The sequence below is a fragment of the Mustela nivalis genome (assembly GCF_964662115.1).
Source record: "Mustela nivalis genome assembly, chromosome: 8".
Taxonomy (NCBI): Eukaryota; Metazoa; Chordata; class Mammalia; order Carnivora; family Mustelidae; genus Mustela; species Mustela nivalis.
This window is the reverse complement of record NC_139027.1, coordinates 22,692,711-22,711,354: the sequence shown is the minus strand read 5'-3', so window position 1 is coordinate 22,711,354 and position 18,644 is coordinate 22,692,711. Positions and strand designations below refer to the sequence as shown.

The window sequence follows — 18,644 nt, the reverse complement described above, 5'->3', positions numbered from 1 at the left end:
GTTACCCAGGCAAATCTAATGGGCCCATGGGTTATTAGCAAGTACTTCTAAGTATCATTCATACAGTGGATCTCCCTGAAGGCAAAGGTGATATTATTCCCCTGGAAGACAGAAATAAGTTGTAGGAAAACTTCCTACGTCGTTTCTGGCCTCAAGGAAAAGGGAGGTTCTTTGTTAGAAATGAGTTGTTTTTTCAGTAGACTGGGTTGCCTGTCCGTAGGCTTCTCTTCACATAAAAAGATAACCATTCATATGTAGCTGGTGAACATATTTTTAAAGTTTGTTCCTTCACTTAGTTGGGATGGTTTTGAGCTATCCAACAATATTCATTTTCTACAGTGACCATAAAAAAGGACCACAAATTGGAGGACTTAAACAATAGATCTTGATGGTTCACAGTGTAGAAGCTAGACGTTTGAGCTCAGGGTATCAGCAGCTCAGTTGTTTCTGAGGGCCGTGAGGAAGAATCTGTTCCATGCCTCTCCTAGCTTCTGGTGGCTTGTGGCAATCTTTCAAACTCCTTGGCTTGTAGACATGTCACCCGATCTCTGCCTTCCTCTTCTCATGGTGCTCTCCCTGTATGTTTCTGTCTCTATGACCAACTTTCTCCTTATTACAAGGACACCATCATATTGGATTAGGGCCCACCCTAATAATCTCTTTTTAACTTGATCTCCTCTGTAAAGACTCTGTTTCCAAATAAGGTCACATTCTGAGACATTGGGCATTTGGATTTTAACATATCATTTTTCGGGGGGGATACAATTCAATACATAACACTACCCTTTCTGTCATCCCTTCTTGGACGAGAGTGGACCAGCCAATAATAACAGATGTCACATCCTTCAAGAAGCTCTTCTAAAAACCTATTGGGCAGAGGTAGGTATGTGTCACCCTTATTCCCCTATAACAGTCACCCAGTTCAACCTGGGAGTCAGATGAGTAAGGGATACCAAGTTGAGTCTTGACAGTGAAGAACAGCCCAGCAGAGAAAAGGCAGAAAAGATATTTGGGGTATAAGGGACACCCTGAGCACATGTACGGGGCAGGGAAGAACTGTGACCTGCTCTGAGAAGCACAGGCAAGTCCTGAGGGCATTGGGGAACATGGTCATGATTCAGTTTTAAAGATATGATTCAGGACGCAAGGTATAGAATGGAACTCTCTTCTATCCATGGAGGGAGGTACATAGTTCAGGCTTTCTCTGTCCTGTGAAAAGAAGGCACATAGTGATTTCCAAGATTCATGCCAGTCTTCCATCTTTTGACCTCACAACAACATCATCATCCATAATACTTGCAACCATACAGTATGGCCCCTGTAGCAGGGCCAAGCTCCCTGTGCACCAAGGAGCTTAGAACATGGTCTGTCAGTGCTTCCGGCAATTACTTCTGCATCTGTGGATGGCCGGATAGCCACCCAGCAAAGGGCTGGGGCTGGTACAGCATGTGGAATGGAGGAATCATCTCCCATGATTCCCATGACAAGTCCTGGCTATCCTGACCCCACCTGTCTGGGCCCCTCCAGCTTTTTCCAGCTAACCACTATCCCAGCCCCAGAATTTGCTTACAGGACTGCAGTTTATGGTCAACACTTCCCCACCATATGGAGTTTCCCCACAGGGTGGCTTGACTTGGCCAGAGATTTATGACTCAAATGGAGCCTCTGAGCTTGGGCGTCAGTCAGCATTTTGCTTAGTGTAGAGGCTTGCCTTCGTATTGAGCCAATCGATACATCAACGCATTAAATGGTATTTAGGCTGGCTCTCTAGAGAAAGATGGACAACTGGCTGTCATTTGAGCATGGGCAAGGAGGATTGCTTTCAGGCCTGGAAAATGATGGGTGTCCAGGTGGGGGCACAGGATAAATGCCCTAATCCTAGCCCCACTCAAGAATCAGAGCTCAAGCAAGAGGCAGACTGTGCCAAAGGAAGAATCCTACAGAAACAGTTACATTCCAGGTTTTAGTGTTGTCTTTATCCTTTCCCCAGGGGAGGATGTATTATAGGAAAACAAAAACAAAAGGACTACCTGCATTGAGTTGGTTTAGGAGAAAAAGAGGTGGTATTTGGAAAGAACAGATGGTGGCAAAAAGCTATTGGAAGGAGCAGAGTTGGAAACCAGATTCCAGATTCCTACTGTCTGCAGGTGGGTGCAGAAGGAGTTTGAAAGGCAAAATGATCACCTGGGGCTCTAACCTGATAAAATCCTTGGCCCACCCTGCCAGAGAGATTGTCTGACGAGCCTATAGAATGGGGAGCCCCACTAGGATCCCCTCTGGCGCTCACTTCTGTAATTTTAAATGATTCCTGGAATGTGGCTACAACACAACCCCCTCTTCTTCCCCATTCCTTGCCCAGAATCCAGCTGAGTCCCTTCCTGATGGGGAATGTTCAGCAGATGCTAGAGGAGGTGGTGGCTTATGTGGGAACTAATCCCAAAATGCAGAGGAACTCAAAGAGGAATTTCAGGATCTCAGACTCTCTACTCTTGATTTGGGTTTTTCTCTCCCTTGGTTTTTTGCCTAGTAATCAATGGGACCTCCTTTAAAAGAAGAAAAAATACCAGTAAATCCTCCATTTTTTTTTTGTTATTTATTTATTTATTTATTTATTTTTTAAATTTTTTATTTTTTATAAACATATATTTTTATCCCCAGGGGTACAGGTCTGTGAATCACCAGGTTTACACACTTCACAGCACTCACCAAAGCACATACCCTCCCCAATGTCCATAATCCCACCCCCTTCTCCCAAACCCCCTCCCCCCAGCAACCCTCAGTTTGTTTTGTGAGATTAAGAGTCACTTATGGTTTGTCTCCCTCCCAATCCCATCTTGTTTCATTGATTCTTCTCCTACCCACTTAAGCCTCCATGTTGCATCACCACTTCCTCATATCAGGGAGATCATATGATAGTTGTCTTTCTCTGCTTGACTTATTTCGCTAAGCATGATATGCTCTAGTTCCATCCATGTTGTCGCAAATGGCAAGATTTCATTTCTTTTGATGGCTGCATAGTATTCCATTGTGTATATATACCACATCTTCTTGATCCATTCATCTGTTGATGGACATCTAGGTTCTTTCCATAGTTTGGCTATTGTGGACATTGCTGCTATAAACATTCGGGTGCATGTGCCCCTTTGGATCACTACGTTTGTATCTTTAGGGTAAATACCCAGTAGTGCAATTGCTGGGTCATAGGGCAGTTCTATTTTCAACATTTTGAGGAACCTCCATGCTGTTTTCCAGAGTGGCTGCACCAGCTTGCATTCCCACCAACAGTGTAGGAGGGTTCCCCTTTCTCCACATCCTCGCCAGCATCTGTCATTTCCTGACTTGTTGATTTTAGCCATTCTGACTGGTGTGAAATGATATCGCATTGTGGTTTTGATTTGTATTTCCCTGATGCCGAGTGATATGGAGCACTTTTTCATGTGTCTGTTGGCCATTTGGATGTCTTCTTTGCAGAAGTGTCTGTTCATGTCCTCTGCCCATTTCTTGATTGGATTATTTGTTCTTTGGGTGTTGAGTTTGCTAAGTTCTTTATAGATTCTGGACACTAGTCCTTTATCTGATATGTCGTTTGCAAATATCTTCTCCCATTCTGTCAGTTGTCTTTTGATTTTGTTAACTGTTTCCTTTGCTGTGCAAAAGCTTTTTATCTTGATGAAATCCCAATAGTTCATTTTTTCCCTTGCTTCCCTTGCCTTTTGCGTTGTTCCTAGGAAGATGTTGCTGCGGCAGAGGTCGAAGAGGTTGCTGCCCATGTTCTCCTCAAGGATTTTGATGGATTCCTTTCGCACATTGAGGTCCTTCATCCATTTTGAGTCTATTTTTGTGTGTGGTGTAAGGAAATGGTCCAATTTCATTTTTCTGCATGTGGCTGTCCAATTTTCCCAGCACCATTTATTGAAGAGGCTGTCTTTTTTCCATTGGACATTCTTTCCTGCTTTGTCGAAGATGAGTTGACCATAGATTTGAGGGTCTATTTCTGGGCTCTCTATTCTGTTCCATTGATCTATGGGTCTGTTTTTGTGCCAGTACCATGCTGTCTTGATGATGACAGCTTTGTAATAGAGCTTGAAGTCCGGAATTGTGATGCCACCAACGTTGGCTTTCTTTTTCAATATCCCTTTGGCTATTCGAGGTCTTTTCTGGTTCCATATAAATTTTAGCATTATTTGTTCCATTTCTTTGAAAAAGATGGATGGTACTTTGATAGGAATTGCATTAAATGTGTAGATTGCTTTAGGTAGCATAGACATTTTCACAATATTTATTCTTCCAATCCAGGAGCATGGAACATTTTTCCATTTCTTTGTGTCTTCCTCAATTTCTTTCATGAGTACTTTATAGTTTTCGGAGTATAGGTTCTGTGTCTCTTTGGTTAGGTTTATTCCTAGGTATCTTATGGTTTTGGATGCAATTGTAAATGGGATTGACTCCTTAATATCTCTTTCTTCTGTCTTGCTGTTGGTGTAGAGAAATGCAACTGATTTCTGTGCATTGATTTTATATCCTGACACTTTACTGAATTCCTGTATAAGTTCTAGCAGTTTTGGAGTGGAGTCTTTTGGGTTTTCTACATATAGTATCATATCATCTGTGAAGAGTGATAATTTGACTTCTTCTTTGCTGATTTGGATGCCTTTAATTTCCTTTTGTTGTCTGATTGCTGAGGCTAGGACCTCTAGTACTATGTTGAATAGCAGTGGTGATAATGGACATCCCTGCCGTGTTCCTGACCTTAGTGGAAAAGCTTTCAGTTTTTCTCCATTGAGAATGATATTTGCGGTGGGTTTTTCATAGATGGCTTTGATGATATTGAGGTATGTGCCCTCTATCCCTACACTTTGAAGAGTTTTGATCAGGAAGGGATGCTGTACTTTGTCAAATGCTTTTTCAGCATCTATTGAGAGTATCATATGGTTCTTGTTCTTTCTTTTATTGATGTGTTATATCACATTGACTGATTTGCGGATGTTGAACCAACCTTGCAGCCCTGGAATAAATCCCACTTGGTCGTGGTGAATAATCTTTTTAATGTACTGTTGAATCCTATTGGCTAGTATTTTGTTGAGTATTTTCGCATCTGTGTTCATCAAGGATATCGGTCTATAGCTCTCTTTTTTGGTGGGATCCTTGTCTGGTTTTGGGATCAAGGTGATGCTGGCCTCATAAAATGAGTTTGGAAGTTTTCCTTCCATTTCTATTTTTTGGAACAGTTTCAGGAGAATAGGAATTAGTTCTTCTTTAAATGTTTGGTAGAATTCCCCCGGGAAGCCGTCTGGCCCTGGGCTTTTGTTTGTTTGGAGATTTTTAATGACTGTTTCAATCTCCTTACTGGTTATGGGTCTGTTCAGGCTTTCTATTTCTTCCTGGTTCAGTTGTGGTAATTTATATGTTTCTAGGAATGCATCCATTTCTTCCAGATTGTCAAATTTATTGCCGTAGAGTTGCTCATAGTATGTTCTTATAATAGTTTGTATTTCTTTGGTGTTAGTTGTGATCTCTCCTCTTTTATTCATGATTTTATTTATTTGGGTCCTTTCTCTTTTCTTTTTGATAAGTCGGGCCAGAGGTTTATCAATTTTATTAATTCTTTCAAAGAACCAGCTCCTAGTTTTGTTGATTTGTTCTATTGTTTTTTTGGTTTCTATTTCATTGATTTCTGCTCTGATCTTTATGATTTCTCTTCTCCTGCTGGGCTTAGGGTTTCTTTCTTGTTCTTTCTCCAGCTCCTTTAGGTGTAGGGTTAGGTTGTGTACCTGAGATCTTTCTTGTTTCTTGAGAAAGGCTTGTACCGCTATATATTTTCCTCTCAGGACTGCCTTTGTTGTGTCCCACAGATTTTGAACCGTTGTATTTTCATTATCATTTGTTTCCATGATTTTTTTCAATTCTTCTTTAATTTCCCGGTTGACCCATTCATTCTTTAGAAGGATACTGTTTAGTCTCCATGTATTTGGGTTCTTTCCAAACTTCCTTTTGTGGTTGAGTTCTAGCTTTAGAGCATTGTGGTCTGAAAATATGCAGGGAATGATCCCAATCTTTTGATACCGGTTGAGTCCTGATTTAGGACCGAGGATGTGATCTATTCTGGAGAATGTTCCATGTGCACTAGAGAAGAATGTGTATTCTGTTGCTTTGGGATGAAATATTCTGAATATATCTGTGATGTCCATCTGGTCCAGTGTGTCGTTTAAGGCCTTTATTTCCTTGCTGATCTTTTGCTTGGATGACCTGTCCATTTCAGTGAGGGGAGTGTTAAAGTCCCCTACTATTATTGTATTATTGTTGATGTGTTTCTTTGATTTTGTTATTAATTGGTTTATATAGTTGGCTGCTCCCACGTTGGGGGCATAGATATTTAAAATTGTTAAATCTTCTTGTTGGACAGATCCTTTGAGTATGATATAGTGTCCTTCCTCATCTCTTATTATAGTCTTTGGCTTAAAATCTAATTGATCTAATATAAGGATTGCCACTCCTGCTTTCTTCTGATGTCCATTAGCATGGTAAATTCTTTTCCACCCCCTCACTTTAAATCTGGAGGTGTCTTCGGGCTTAAAATGAGTTTCTTGGAGGCAACATATAGATGGGTTTTGTTTTTTTATCCATTCTGATACCCTGTGTCTTTTGACAGGGGCATTTAGCCCATTCACATTCAGGGTAACTATTGAGAGATATGAATTTAGTGCCATTGTATTGCCTGTAAGGTGACTGTTACTGTATATGGTCTCTGTTCCTTTCTGATCTACCACTTGTAGGCTCTCTCTTTGCTTAGAGGACCCCTTTCAAGATTTCCTGTAGAGCTGGTTTGGTGTTTGCAAATTCTTTCAGTTGTTGTTTGTCCTGGAAGCTTTTAATCTCTCTTTCTATTTTCAATGATAGCCTAGCTGGATATAGTATTCTGGGCTGCATGTTTTTCTCGTTTAGTGCTCTGAAAATATCATGCCAGCTCTTTCTGGCCTGCCAGGTTTCTGTGGATAAGTCAGCTGCCAATCTAATATTTTTACCATTGTATGTTACAGACTTCTTTTCCCGGGCTGCTTTCAGGATTTTCTCTTTGTCACTGAGACTTGTAAATTTTACTATTAGGTGACGGGGTGTGGGCCTATTCTTATTGATTTTGAGGGGTGTTCTCTGAACCTCCTGAATTTTGATGCTCGTTCCCTTTGCCATATTGGGGAAATTCTCCCCAATAATTCTCTCCAGTATACCTTCTGCTCCCCTCTCTCTTTCTTCTTCTTCTGGAATCCCAATTATTCTAATGTTGTTTCGTCTTATGGTGTCACTTATCTCTCGAATTCTCCCCTCGTGGTCCAGTAGCTGTTTGTCCCTCTTTTGCTCAGCTTCTTTATTCTCTGTCATTTGGTCTTCTATATCACTAATTCTTTCTTCTGCCTCATTTATCCTAGCAGTTAGAGCCTCCATTTTTGATTGCACCTCATTAATAGCTTTTTTGATTTCAACTTGGTTAGATTTTAGTTCTTTTATTTCTCCAGAAAGGGCTTTTATATCTCTCGAGAGGGTTTCTCTAATATCTTCCATGCCTTTTTCGAGCCCGGCTAGAACCTTGAGAATTGTCATTCTGAACTCTAGATCTGACATATTACCGATGTCTGTATTGATTAGGTCCCTAGCCTTCGGTACTGCCTCTTGTTCTTTTTTTTTGTGTTGAATTTTTACGTCTTGTCATTTTGGCCAGATAAGAGTAAATGAAGGGGCAAGTAAAATACTAAAAGGGTGGCAACAACCCCAGGAAAATATGCTTTAACCAAGTTAGAAGAGATCCAAAATCGTGAGTGGGGAGAAAGGGGATAAAAAGAGGTTCAAAAAGAAAGAAAGAAAAAAAAAGAAAAAAGAAAAGAAAAGAAAAAAAATTTTTTTTTAAAAAGAAAACACCTGAGAAAAATGTAAAAAAGAAAAAAAATATATATTAGATAAACTAGTAAAAAATCGTTAAAAAAGAAAAAGGTAACAGTTAAAAAAAAAAATTTTTACCTGAAGGCGAGAAGAAAAAAAGAAAAAAAAAATGAAAAAGAAAAAATTAAATTAACTGCAAGACTAAAAAAAATCACAGGAAAAAAGCCATGAGTTCCGTGCTTGGCTTTCTCTTCCTCTGGAATTCTGCTGCTCTTCTTGGTATTGAAACCGCACTCCTTGGTAGGTGAACTTGGTCTCGACTGGATTTCTTGTTGATCTTCTGGGGGAGGGGCCTGTTGTAGTGATTCTCAACTGTCTTTGCCCCAGGCGGAATTACACCGCCCTTACCCGGGGCCGGGGTGAATAATCCGCTCGGGTTTGCTTTCAGGAGCTTTTGTTCCCTGAGCGCTTTCCGTAGAGTTCCGGAGGACGGGAATACAAATGGCGGCCTCCTGGTCTCCGGCCCGGAGGAGCCGAGAGCCCAGGGCCCCACTCCTCAGTGCGCCCTCAGAGAACAGCGCCCAGTTACTCCCGTCTGCCTGACCTCCGGCCGCGCTCCGAGCTCACCGAGCCTGCGACCGGTTCAAGGTAACACCGAGCTGTGAGCTTACTGTCGGCTCTGTCTCTGCAGCCGGCTTTCCCGTTCCAATACCCGCAAGCTCAGACACCCCCGATCCTTCTGTGACCCTGCGGGACCTGAGGCCACGCTGACCCCGCGTGGGCTTCGCCCCGGTTTAGCCTCTGGTGCGATGTCCCTCAGCGGAACAAACTTTTAAAAGTCCTGATTTTGTGCGCGGTTGCTCCGCTGCTTGCCGGGAGCCGGCCCCTCCCCCCGGGGTCTATCTTCCCGTTGCTTTGGATTCACTTCTCCGCCGGTCCTACCTTTCAGAAAGTGGTTGTTTTTCTGTTTCCAGAATTGCTGTTCTTCTTCTCTTCGATCTGCCGATGGATTTTCAGGTGTTTGCAATCTTTAGATAAGCTATCTAGCTGATCTCCGGCTAGCTGAAGCAGTCTCAGCTTGCTACTTCTCCGCCATCTTGACTCCTCCCACCCATTTTTTTTTTTTTAATAGAACCGAGAGGAAAGAAGCCCTTTAGACAACAAACTTGGGACCAATAGTTGCTTGTGAATCAAATGACATCCTTAAACATTTGTCTTTCCTTATGACTTCTAGATACCTGCTCAGTCACTAACCTCTTGATGTAGGGCCAAGGCCTTTGCTTCCAATATGGGCCTGTTGCCTGGAGTCCTGCTTTGTCTTGTCATAAAGTGTTCATGACACCACAACACCACATCCATGATTTTCAGGTTCAGTTCCTCTAAAACGGAAATAATTTTAAAACACCTGGGAAATAACCTGAAAACTTCTCGATTTTAAAGATTTTTTTCCCCCGATCTTTTCTGTTGCCCAATATATAATACCAATTTAAACAGCAGTTATCTGTAGTGATTTATCACTATCCATCTTTACAAAGAAATTCAGATTTTTCTTGCTCGTGTTGTGTCAGCTGAACGAGCACAGCTGGCATCAACAGGCTTGGGAACAAGCCTAACTGACTCTCCGTAGGCGTCTAACTCAGGCAATGGGAGTAGAAACTGGAGGAGTCTTGAAAGGTTAGCGGGAACATCCAGGAGGCACAGGGGGGTTCTGCTGAATGTGCAATGCAGAGATTGGGCTAACCCAGCAAGCAGATTGGTCACATGGCATCCAGTCAGGAACACTTCTTCGACCATTGTTTTCCTAACAGCTGTGGCTATGACCAGTCTACACTCCTCATGATTCAGGAGCTAGCTCAGTAGAGGTAGACTCCATCTCCCCTTCCTGGCCTGTTATAGAGAATGAAGGAAAGCATCTCAACGAGGGACCATGTGGGTGCCTGCCTCCCACAAGCCTGCGTATTCCAACCGGGATTAGAATGATCTGCTCGGGGGGTAGGAGGTTGGGGATCCAGGTGGTGGGTATTATAGAGGGCATGGATTGCAAGGAGCACTGGGTGTGGTGAAAAAACAATGAATACTGTTACGCTGAAAAGAAATATTTTTTAAATATTTCTTTAATATTTAAATATTATTTAAAAAATAAATAAAAATAAATATTAAAAAAATTTTGAGAATTGCCAGGTACAACATAATTTCAGCCAAATACAAAAATTTTGCAAAACACTTACTTAAGTCACCTGATTATTTTAATTTAGGCTATTTCAGTAATTAATATACAGAAAAACATACTGTTGTAAGTAAAAAAAAATAGTGTGTATATAAAGGGTAAAATAATAATATATTTTTAATTGGAATAAATGGTGTAACTCTGAGAATATTTGGACTAAACTCTGAAAGTGAGTAAAAAGTGTTCCCTGATTTCATGTAATTAGTTTTGTATTTCTTCTATGTATAACAGAAGAGGTCATAAACAGAGTAATTTCTATTTTGTTTTAGATGATTTGTCATAGAAGTATGAAAAACATATCCAGGCTTCCTGCATCCTGTGTAGGCTACTCAGTTGACAGCCTAATTCCTGGCTACAACACACAAAGATAGTCAATTCCTGTCACAATAAAAATGTGTCTTGAGATCATTTAAAAAAAAAAAAAGAATGATCTGGGGTCTGAAGAGGGGAGGAATAGGTTAGTCTGGGGCAACATCTAAAAGAAGCCAAAATATTTCTTGGATGCATCCTTTGCTGCACACCGTTGTTCTTCAGGGACTAACCACCCTCAACCCACTAAAAAGCCTTTCTAATCATTTACGTTTAGCATAAATGTAAACCTGTGTGCCATGTAGTGGGAAGCGTGAGCGTTTTGAGATAAAGTGTCTCGGGTTCATATCACTTCTTACCATTTACTACATGAGCAAGTTGTGTAAGCCTCTCTGAGCCTCAATTTTCTTACTTATGAAATGGGGGGTGATACTCTCTGTCTCATGAATTTATTGTGAATATTAAATGAGATAAAGTAAAACAGCTTTATTTATGGTCTCCCTTAAGTCCCTTCTGGAAAGACAAAGAACTTAAATAAACATGTGCATAGACCCACCAAGCGCTGAGCACATGCTCCCTGGAATATCTGCATTTGTACATTTTGCCTCTTCGCCTGCCCAGGAGGGAATGGAAGAGGCCTCAAAAATCCTGGTATTCTGGGGTGGAAGTCTCACTCCAAATTTCCCAAATCCCACCACATGGTCAGTTTCCTATCCCACTTTCTTCTAAGGTCTCTCCCTGAAAGGTCATCTGCCACCCTGGGTTTAGGAGAGAAGAGAAACATGAACACAAGGGGTGTCAGCTGAGTGCCCCCCATGTCTTAACTCGTGCCGTCTGCCCAGCACCTCTGGAAGGTTCTATTATTATCCCCACGTCTTAATGACAGAACACTGGCACCGACATGCTGGGTTAGGTACCTGGTCAAAGGTCACAGGCAAAAAGAGACAGAATAGAAATGATAAAACCGGAAATCTGGCTCCAGAGTTTGTGGTCTTAATATGTTTCCTCGAAAGGAAGAAAAAGGGAAGGAGGGAGGAAAATTAGAAGACGCTAAAGGGAGGTCAGGATAAGGAGCCTATTCATTTTTTCTTTGCTCAAAAGCTTGATGGAGGAATTAGGAGAAACAAGCTTGGGAACATTTTCTTGGCCCCCAATCCAGGAAAGCCCGGCAAACTTCCAGACCCCTGTCACCTGTACAGCATGTCTGATGTAAACCAAAACCACTCTGCAGCTGCCAATGCTAAGTTCTCAACCAAGTCCTCCTGGGGCCCCAGTGAGTACCCCCTTTGCTCTAGCAGAGACATAAGCCACTCTTGGCCTCCAGGCAGCTCTTTGCCACCATGGGCCAGTGGGAGCCACATTCCAGAATCGACCTGAAACCTCATTTCGACCCAGACCTGATCCTCCCCAGGGCACATCCGTCTAACTCTGAGGAAGCTGTAAAGGGCAAAGGAATAAGAAAGCCAAGGGTGCCTGAATAAAAGACCCCATGCCCCATACCAAGTCTTACTAGTATTATTACAGAAAATTAATAAGCAACAAAGGACTTCCACTAAAATTTACATTGATCTGGCATTTTTTCCCCTGCTGTCTCCCATAAAAAATGCTCTAAATGCAGGCTGATTTAATGGAAACGATAAAAAATAGTGCTGAATGGTTTATATTTGCTGCAGAATTTAAGGTATATTTTAAGGAAAATTTGAAAGGTAATTGTGTGTGTGTGTGTGTGTGTGTGTGTGTGTGTGTTTCTTTAGGATAAGATGAGGGAGAAAAGTGCAATTGGCTTTTTTTTTTTTTTCCTGTATTGATCTAGACGAACTCCCACAGGCTCAGTTTCTTGTTTCTCAAGAATCTTCACACCTTCACACGCACGCCTGGACACTCGTCAAGAGAGTCTTAGCAGAGAGACACACGAAGGAATGTCAGCAACAAGGCCTGAGCCTCGACAATGCTACACTCACTAATGATGATAGTTGTGGCACTGAGCTCTACCAGATAGGGACATGCTGGTTGTTTAATTTATGTGGCTCCCATCATCCTCTGCTTAACCCAGGGGTTTGGCTGTCTTGGCAAGGGGCCTGGTCACCACATGGGTGAATCTGCTTTCATGACCACTGCAGAACATGCAGATGACCACATCTTTTGGCTTCTGGCCCACGTTGTATTCACCAGGGCCAGCAGTGAGAACAAAGCCTCAGGAAGACCCAGTTTCCAACCTCAAGAAGCTTAAAAGGGCAGTTTCAGATAGTGTACCTAAAGACTAATGGAGTCGTGCTCCATTTAAACTGAGTTTAAACCTCAGCTGGGAGGACACCTGGGTGGCTCAGTCAGCTACGCAGCCGACTCTTGGATTTGGCTTAGGTTGTGATCTCCTGGTTGGGAGATAGAGCCTTGCATGGGGCTTCCTCTTCAGTGGGGAGTCTGCTTCCCCTCTCCCTTTTCCTCTGTCCCTCCCTCCACTCATGAGCTCTCTCTCTCTCTCTCAAGTAAATATATAAACCTTTACAACTCAGCTCGAAGCAGAGTATGCTAGAGGCCTCCAATAATAGTAACTGCTGTTGCTGCTCTCATTGATATACACAGTGACTTGGCGTAAGGTTGACCTGCCTTGTAGAGGACATTCCCACACCAGACAGGACCTCTTCTAGTGGAGCACCCAGATCCCTCCATGTCTCAATTACTTTAATTCTCTGAGTCCCTTCTTGGGTTCTTGGGTACTTGAGTAAGAGCTAATTTGACAGCTGCTTCCCATGGCCCTGCCCCTTTAAAGAATGGACCTGTGAGGAAATGGGGAGCCAAGAGCTATGGGATGAAGCAACCTGCAAACATCCCTCAACCTCCAAACTTTCCCAGTCCTTAGATTCCTCCTTACAGGGAAGGCATCATTATTAGCTGAATGGACGATAGCTAATGAATAATGAATTGACAGGAACTTTCAGATGAACTCAGCTCCACTAAAACACAACTTTTATCCAAGAATGTCATAATCTTGTCTGATTTAACAGAAATGTGTTCATGTATTTGTTCTCTTGTTCAACAAATATGGCATCTAGAGACACAATGATGAATGACCTACTACTCTTAACTTTATGGAGGAGTGTGAAAGACTAGGGGATCTCCTTCCTATATAGACCAATTGAAACCATTGACTCCAGGCAGCCTAGACCTCCTGTTCTCAGAACACACAGTCTATATGGCCTCTTCTCATGTGCCCATACCAACCTCTCTTTCTGCATTGCCCTTTTCCCAATTCCTGCCCTCCATAACCCATCCTCAAGTTACACCTCTCATGATCACCCAACCTGGGACATCACTTTGCCCTCTAAGCTTTAAATGTACATAATGCCTATGCCACTCACTCAGTTTTCTATACTGCCATTCACTATAAATGTTGGTATTTACTTACTCTTTCTCACTAGTCTGTGAGTTCCAAGAGTGCCAAGCTAAATCCTAAACCCTTAGGAACCCCAGAGCATTTAATACTTTTTTTAGTGTGCAACAAAACTCCAAAAAATACCTGAGAAATGGAATTCAATCCAACAAGTTCTAACCAACATCTAGACACAAGGCATCTTTCCGCATGCCCCAAGAAGACAGAAAAGTAAATAAGAGGCTTTTACTGTAAAGTGAGATCAGTCCCCCTGGAGAGCTGTGCACAGAATGTTGACCTCCTGCTGTAGTCACTAATATGTTTTGTTGTATGGGTATTTCAACACAGTTTCTTTGGGCTGTGCTTAACACATGAAGATCTGTTTAAAAATGAAAACTTCTTTTCTGGCTTAAATAAATAGGGTGTCTGCTATTAATAAATTACAAATGCTTTTCTCCCTTTCTTTTTCCTACGTTCCTTTCCCCCTTGAGTCTTGTAGATGAGTGGAGATGCTGATAGTTTCATGGACCAGTGCCATTCCATAAAGAAAGCTGTGGTCTTCTATAAAAATAGCTTCCGCTATTGAGATTCCCAAAAGGATGTTCCTTTGCATACCTCCTTCTGACAAATCCTCACAACAGTCCAGTGAGCTAAACATTATGATTTCCATCTTAAAACTAAGGAAACTGGGGGCTCCTGGGTGGCTCAGTGGGTTGGGCCCCTGCCTTCGGCTTGGGTCATGATCTCAGGGTCCTGGGATTGAGCCCCGCATCAGGCTCTCTGCTCGGCAGAGAGCCCACTTCCCCCTCTCTCTCTGCCTGCCTCTCTGCCACTTGTGATTTCTCTCTGTGTGTCAAATAAATAAACAAAACCTTAAAAAAAAAAAAACTGAGGAAACTGAAGATCAGAGAAGTTAAATTATTTGCCAAAGTTCCCTTAGCTAAGTTGGTAGTGGAGCTGAGAACTGACTCCAGGCCTCAGGACATTCCAACAACTAAAACCATCTCAGAAAGGCATCCCATTGAATAGCAAGTAGGGTTCCAAGGCTTAATTTGGGAGCCAACCCCATGTCAATATCACACCCTTTAGAATAGCACACAGCAGCAAAGTAACACACATTCCTCTCTCTTATCAACTGCTCTGTATAGTCCTCAGAGGCTATCAAAAATTTCCCCTTCCCCCTCACTTTAAATAACTCTGTGCCTCCGTCCTCTGTGAGTCACGGATGCTGACCCTTCAGTCTCATCAGCAGCTTGCTTCACATCAGATGTGCTGATGATTTCCTTTAAACATGTACAAACTCACCTGGTATGGAGTGGGCAGAGACCTGACGATGCCCCTGACCATGTCAGAGCTTCTTAGGATTTTCTGGTTTGTGTGTGCATTTTCTGATGATATATTTTACTATGTGGCCTGCCTGTGTATCCTTAAAACCCAAACTGGTGATTCTTCTAATAATGCAAAGTAGACATCTCCCTTTTTGTTTTCAGGATTCCAGTGATATGGAGTGGTGACTGAATATACAGACTGAACCATAGGTTGCCTTGTCTCTTGTCCTTGTAATCTGGGCACAATAATATACTTGACTTTGACCTTTGGTATTCAGGTCACCAAAGGTGTGACCTTGGGCAAGTTGCTCCATTTCTCTGAAGGGCTGGAACTTCATCTCTTTATAGGTGTAAATCTATAATTCTTTGACTAATCATTTCTTCCACCTTCTGTAGAACATTATTTGTGCATTACAGCTTTCAGGGCTTTCAGAAAGTTTCGTCACTAGGCCTCCTACAAATTGCTGGAGAAGTATAAGCACCAGATCAGTAAGGGACCCTGGAGAACTTTTGATTCAATCCTTGCATTTTGTTAACAAAGAAACTAAAACCCAAGGAGGTACAGGAACTTACCCTAACCTGTGCAGATACAAAACCAGAACCCAGGACTCAGCTCCCAACTGAGTGGCCTTTCTATCTATTATTTTTAGTCTCCAGGTCAAAAATGGACCTTGATGGGTGCCTGGGTGGCTCAGTGGTTAAGCTGCTGCCTTCGGCTCAGGTCATGATCTCAGTCAGGGTCCTGGGATCGAGTCCAGCATCGGGCTCTCTGCTCAGCAGGGAGCCTGCTTCCCTCTCTCTCTCTCTCTCTGCCTGCCTCTCTGTCTACTGTGATCTCTCTCTGTCAAATAAATAAATAAAATCTTTAAAAAAAAAAATGGACCTTGATATTCACAAAACAAACAGCCCTCCTAACTTTTTTTTTCCATGAATTCTAATTTATTCAGTATGAGATAACCACTCAGCAAAAATGTGTGGTCTAGTTTGTTTGGTTTTTTGTTTGTTTGTTTTTCCCCTTGGCAAATTCACACAAATTTGGAGACACTTTCTCTGGTTGAGAATACATGGATCAGAAAACGTGCAGAATTTCAGGCATTCAGAGTAAAGGGCCTTGTTCAAAGTCATCAGATACTTGAGGGGCAGAGCCAAAACTGGAAGTGGAGAACCCTAGAGAGACAACTGGAAGATAATGGATGGTGACAGGCTGGCCATTCAGTCTTTCTGGCTTCCCAGAATCCAGATGGACCCCCCACACTGTCACATTGATCGATTGGCGCACCAGGGCTAAGACAGCCACAAATCCCCAGCCCATGGACACAGCTGCCCGTTGGTCTCTAGGAGGATCTAGGTCAGAACATAACCCATCCTCCCGCAAACACAAGTAGAGTTGCCGCAGCCAAAAAGGGAAACAGAACCCGGATACAGGAGTTTCATGAGTGCTGGGATATGAGCAAAGAAAATGGAGTCAGAAAGAAAAGAGACTTGCCTTTGCTTTTCCTGGGGTTTCTGCTGTCTCTTAAACAAAACTGACCCTAGGTACAAGCTTGCCCTTTTCTTGTCCCAACTTCCCTGGTCATAAAATACATGTTTGGCAACTGCTTTGAAAGTTATTAAAGCTGCAGCCGTAAACTATGGGAGGCCAGAGAATTTCAGACAAAAGTTATTGCATCCGTAACTCAGAAACTAATTCCTAAAACTCTTGACACATTTATCCAGAGGGCTAGTGCCAATATAGAAATGGAAATCATTGTCAAGGGCCACAGTGTACCTGGAATTAAAATCCATCATTCCTTGCAGCAGAGAGCTACAATTTTGGCAGACTGTGAATAGTCAGGCGTTTCTCTACCATCTTTCCTCAAAAATAGGGTTCATTATTTTTTCAGAAGGACAAGAAAAATTCTGCTCTCTTTGTTTTCTTAAGAACCCCACGTTTACATTTTCTTTTCATGTATTTATTTCTTTGACAGCTCCACATTTAAACGAAAGGCCTCCTTTTGCTTATTCAAGTGCACCGGTTTTATTTTGGATAGAAATCCTGCTGGGTACCGTAACAGGGAACAAACTTTACAACAGCAATAATCCCTTCTACAGCGTCTATTGTGGGGAAACTTAATACACTTGTATGAAATGGCTGAGGCATTGGCTCCGGTGATCTGAATTAACTACAGAAGAGCATAGTTAGAGAACAAAACTACCTCCTTCGCTCAGCAGATTCCCACTGCGTGCCCCGCAACGTGGCAGGACTGGAGACTCCAAACAGGGGCGCCCCACTGAAAGACCACGGACTGCCTTAGGCAATGCCTTCATCACCTAAAGGCAGCAGAGACGGGAAAGATGAGATGAGATCCAGTGTTAACAAGCAGATGGAGAAACAGGCTCTCTGAGGCACTGCTGGAGGACTGACAATATGCTCAGACTTTCCAGTGTGCATGCACTTGAACTTGGGCTCTACGAATTTGTCCTAAGGCAGTATTTACAGAAGTGCACAAGGCTAGCCTCAGTGCGATCGCAAAGAGGAAAACTCAGAAGCAGTACACAAATCATTAAAATTGCAATCATTGAACTCATCACATGGTCTGTTTTTCTCATCTCCTGACATACCACTGAACGGCAAAGTCCAGTCACGTTGAGCACACGGGAGACGGTCTCATTTGCATAAAAGTGTAAATAAAAGGCTACACTGGGGTGTTGACTATGGTTATCTCTAGATAATGACCTTCTGGGTGACTTTTAGTTTCCTTTGCCAACTTTGCTGAATGGTTGGATCTTTAATATTTTTTTTTATGTTGAGCATCACTTTATACCTTGCAGGGAATGGGTGCTTTAAATGTTTGTTTGTTTGTTTGTTTTAACAGAAAGTGAATCTTCCCTAAATTCCTTTGCACTTGTACTGGCCAGCCTACCGCAGACCTTACATCGTGGTAGGATACTATGAAACACTGTGAGGGGGTTATGGGTGTATACATATATCAGACCTCATCAAATCATACCCTTTAATTCACCAAACTATGCATTTTTAGGACATGCAATTGATCGTATGTCAATCATACCTCAATAAAACTGTTTTTTAAAGGAAAAAAAATATGAAGTAGTCCAGGTTATTTCCATTCACCACACAAAATGTCGACATAACTATATATGTTTTAAAAAACCTGAATCAATGGCGGAAAGTAAATTTGATGTTTCAATCAGTGACAGGAGGTTATTCTAAGAGGTTAATAGCATGAGTGAGGTGTAAAAAATGTTCATTCAGCTTATTCTTTGCTCTCCAGCAGTGTCCGTATCCTTGATCATAGATGGCTGTGGAGCTCACTGTTCGACCTTCTTCTATCTTCTTCTGTTTGCACCTTTTTGCAGAGTTCATACCAATCTTAGGTACCTTTTCCCCCCAAAATACATGCTTCGGTGCACTCTAATTTTTCTAAAGTAAATAAATAGCCCTTGCTTGCTTCCCGTAAGTGACCACAGAGCAAACTCAAGGGTTATGAGACTTTGGGATCAGAATAAATTCTGAAAGCCAAAATTCTTTCTAAAGATA

General features: G+C 42.2%; 1 protein-coding gene across 1 annotated transcript in view; it reads left to right on the top strand.

Moving 5' to 3' along the window:
* Positions 1 to 18,644, top strand: part of ALK (ALK receptor tyrosine kinase) — a 679,199-nt gene that overhangs the window by 479,732 nt on the left and 180,823 nt on the right. The gene's annotated exons all lie outside the window — the stretch shown is intronic.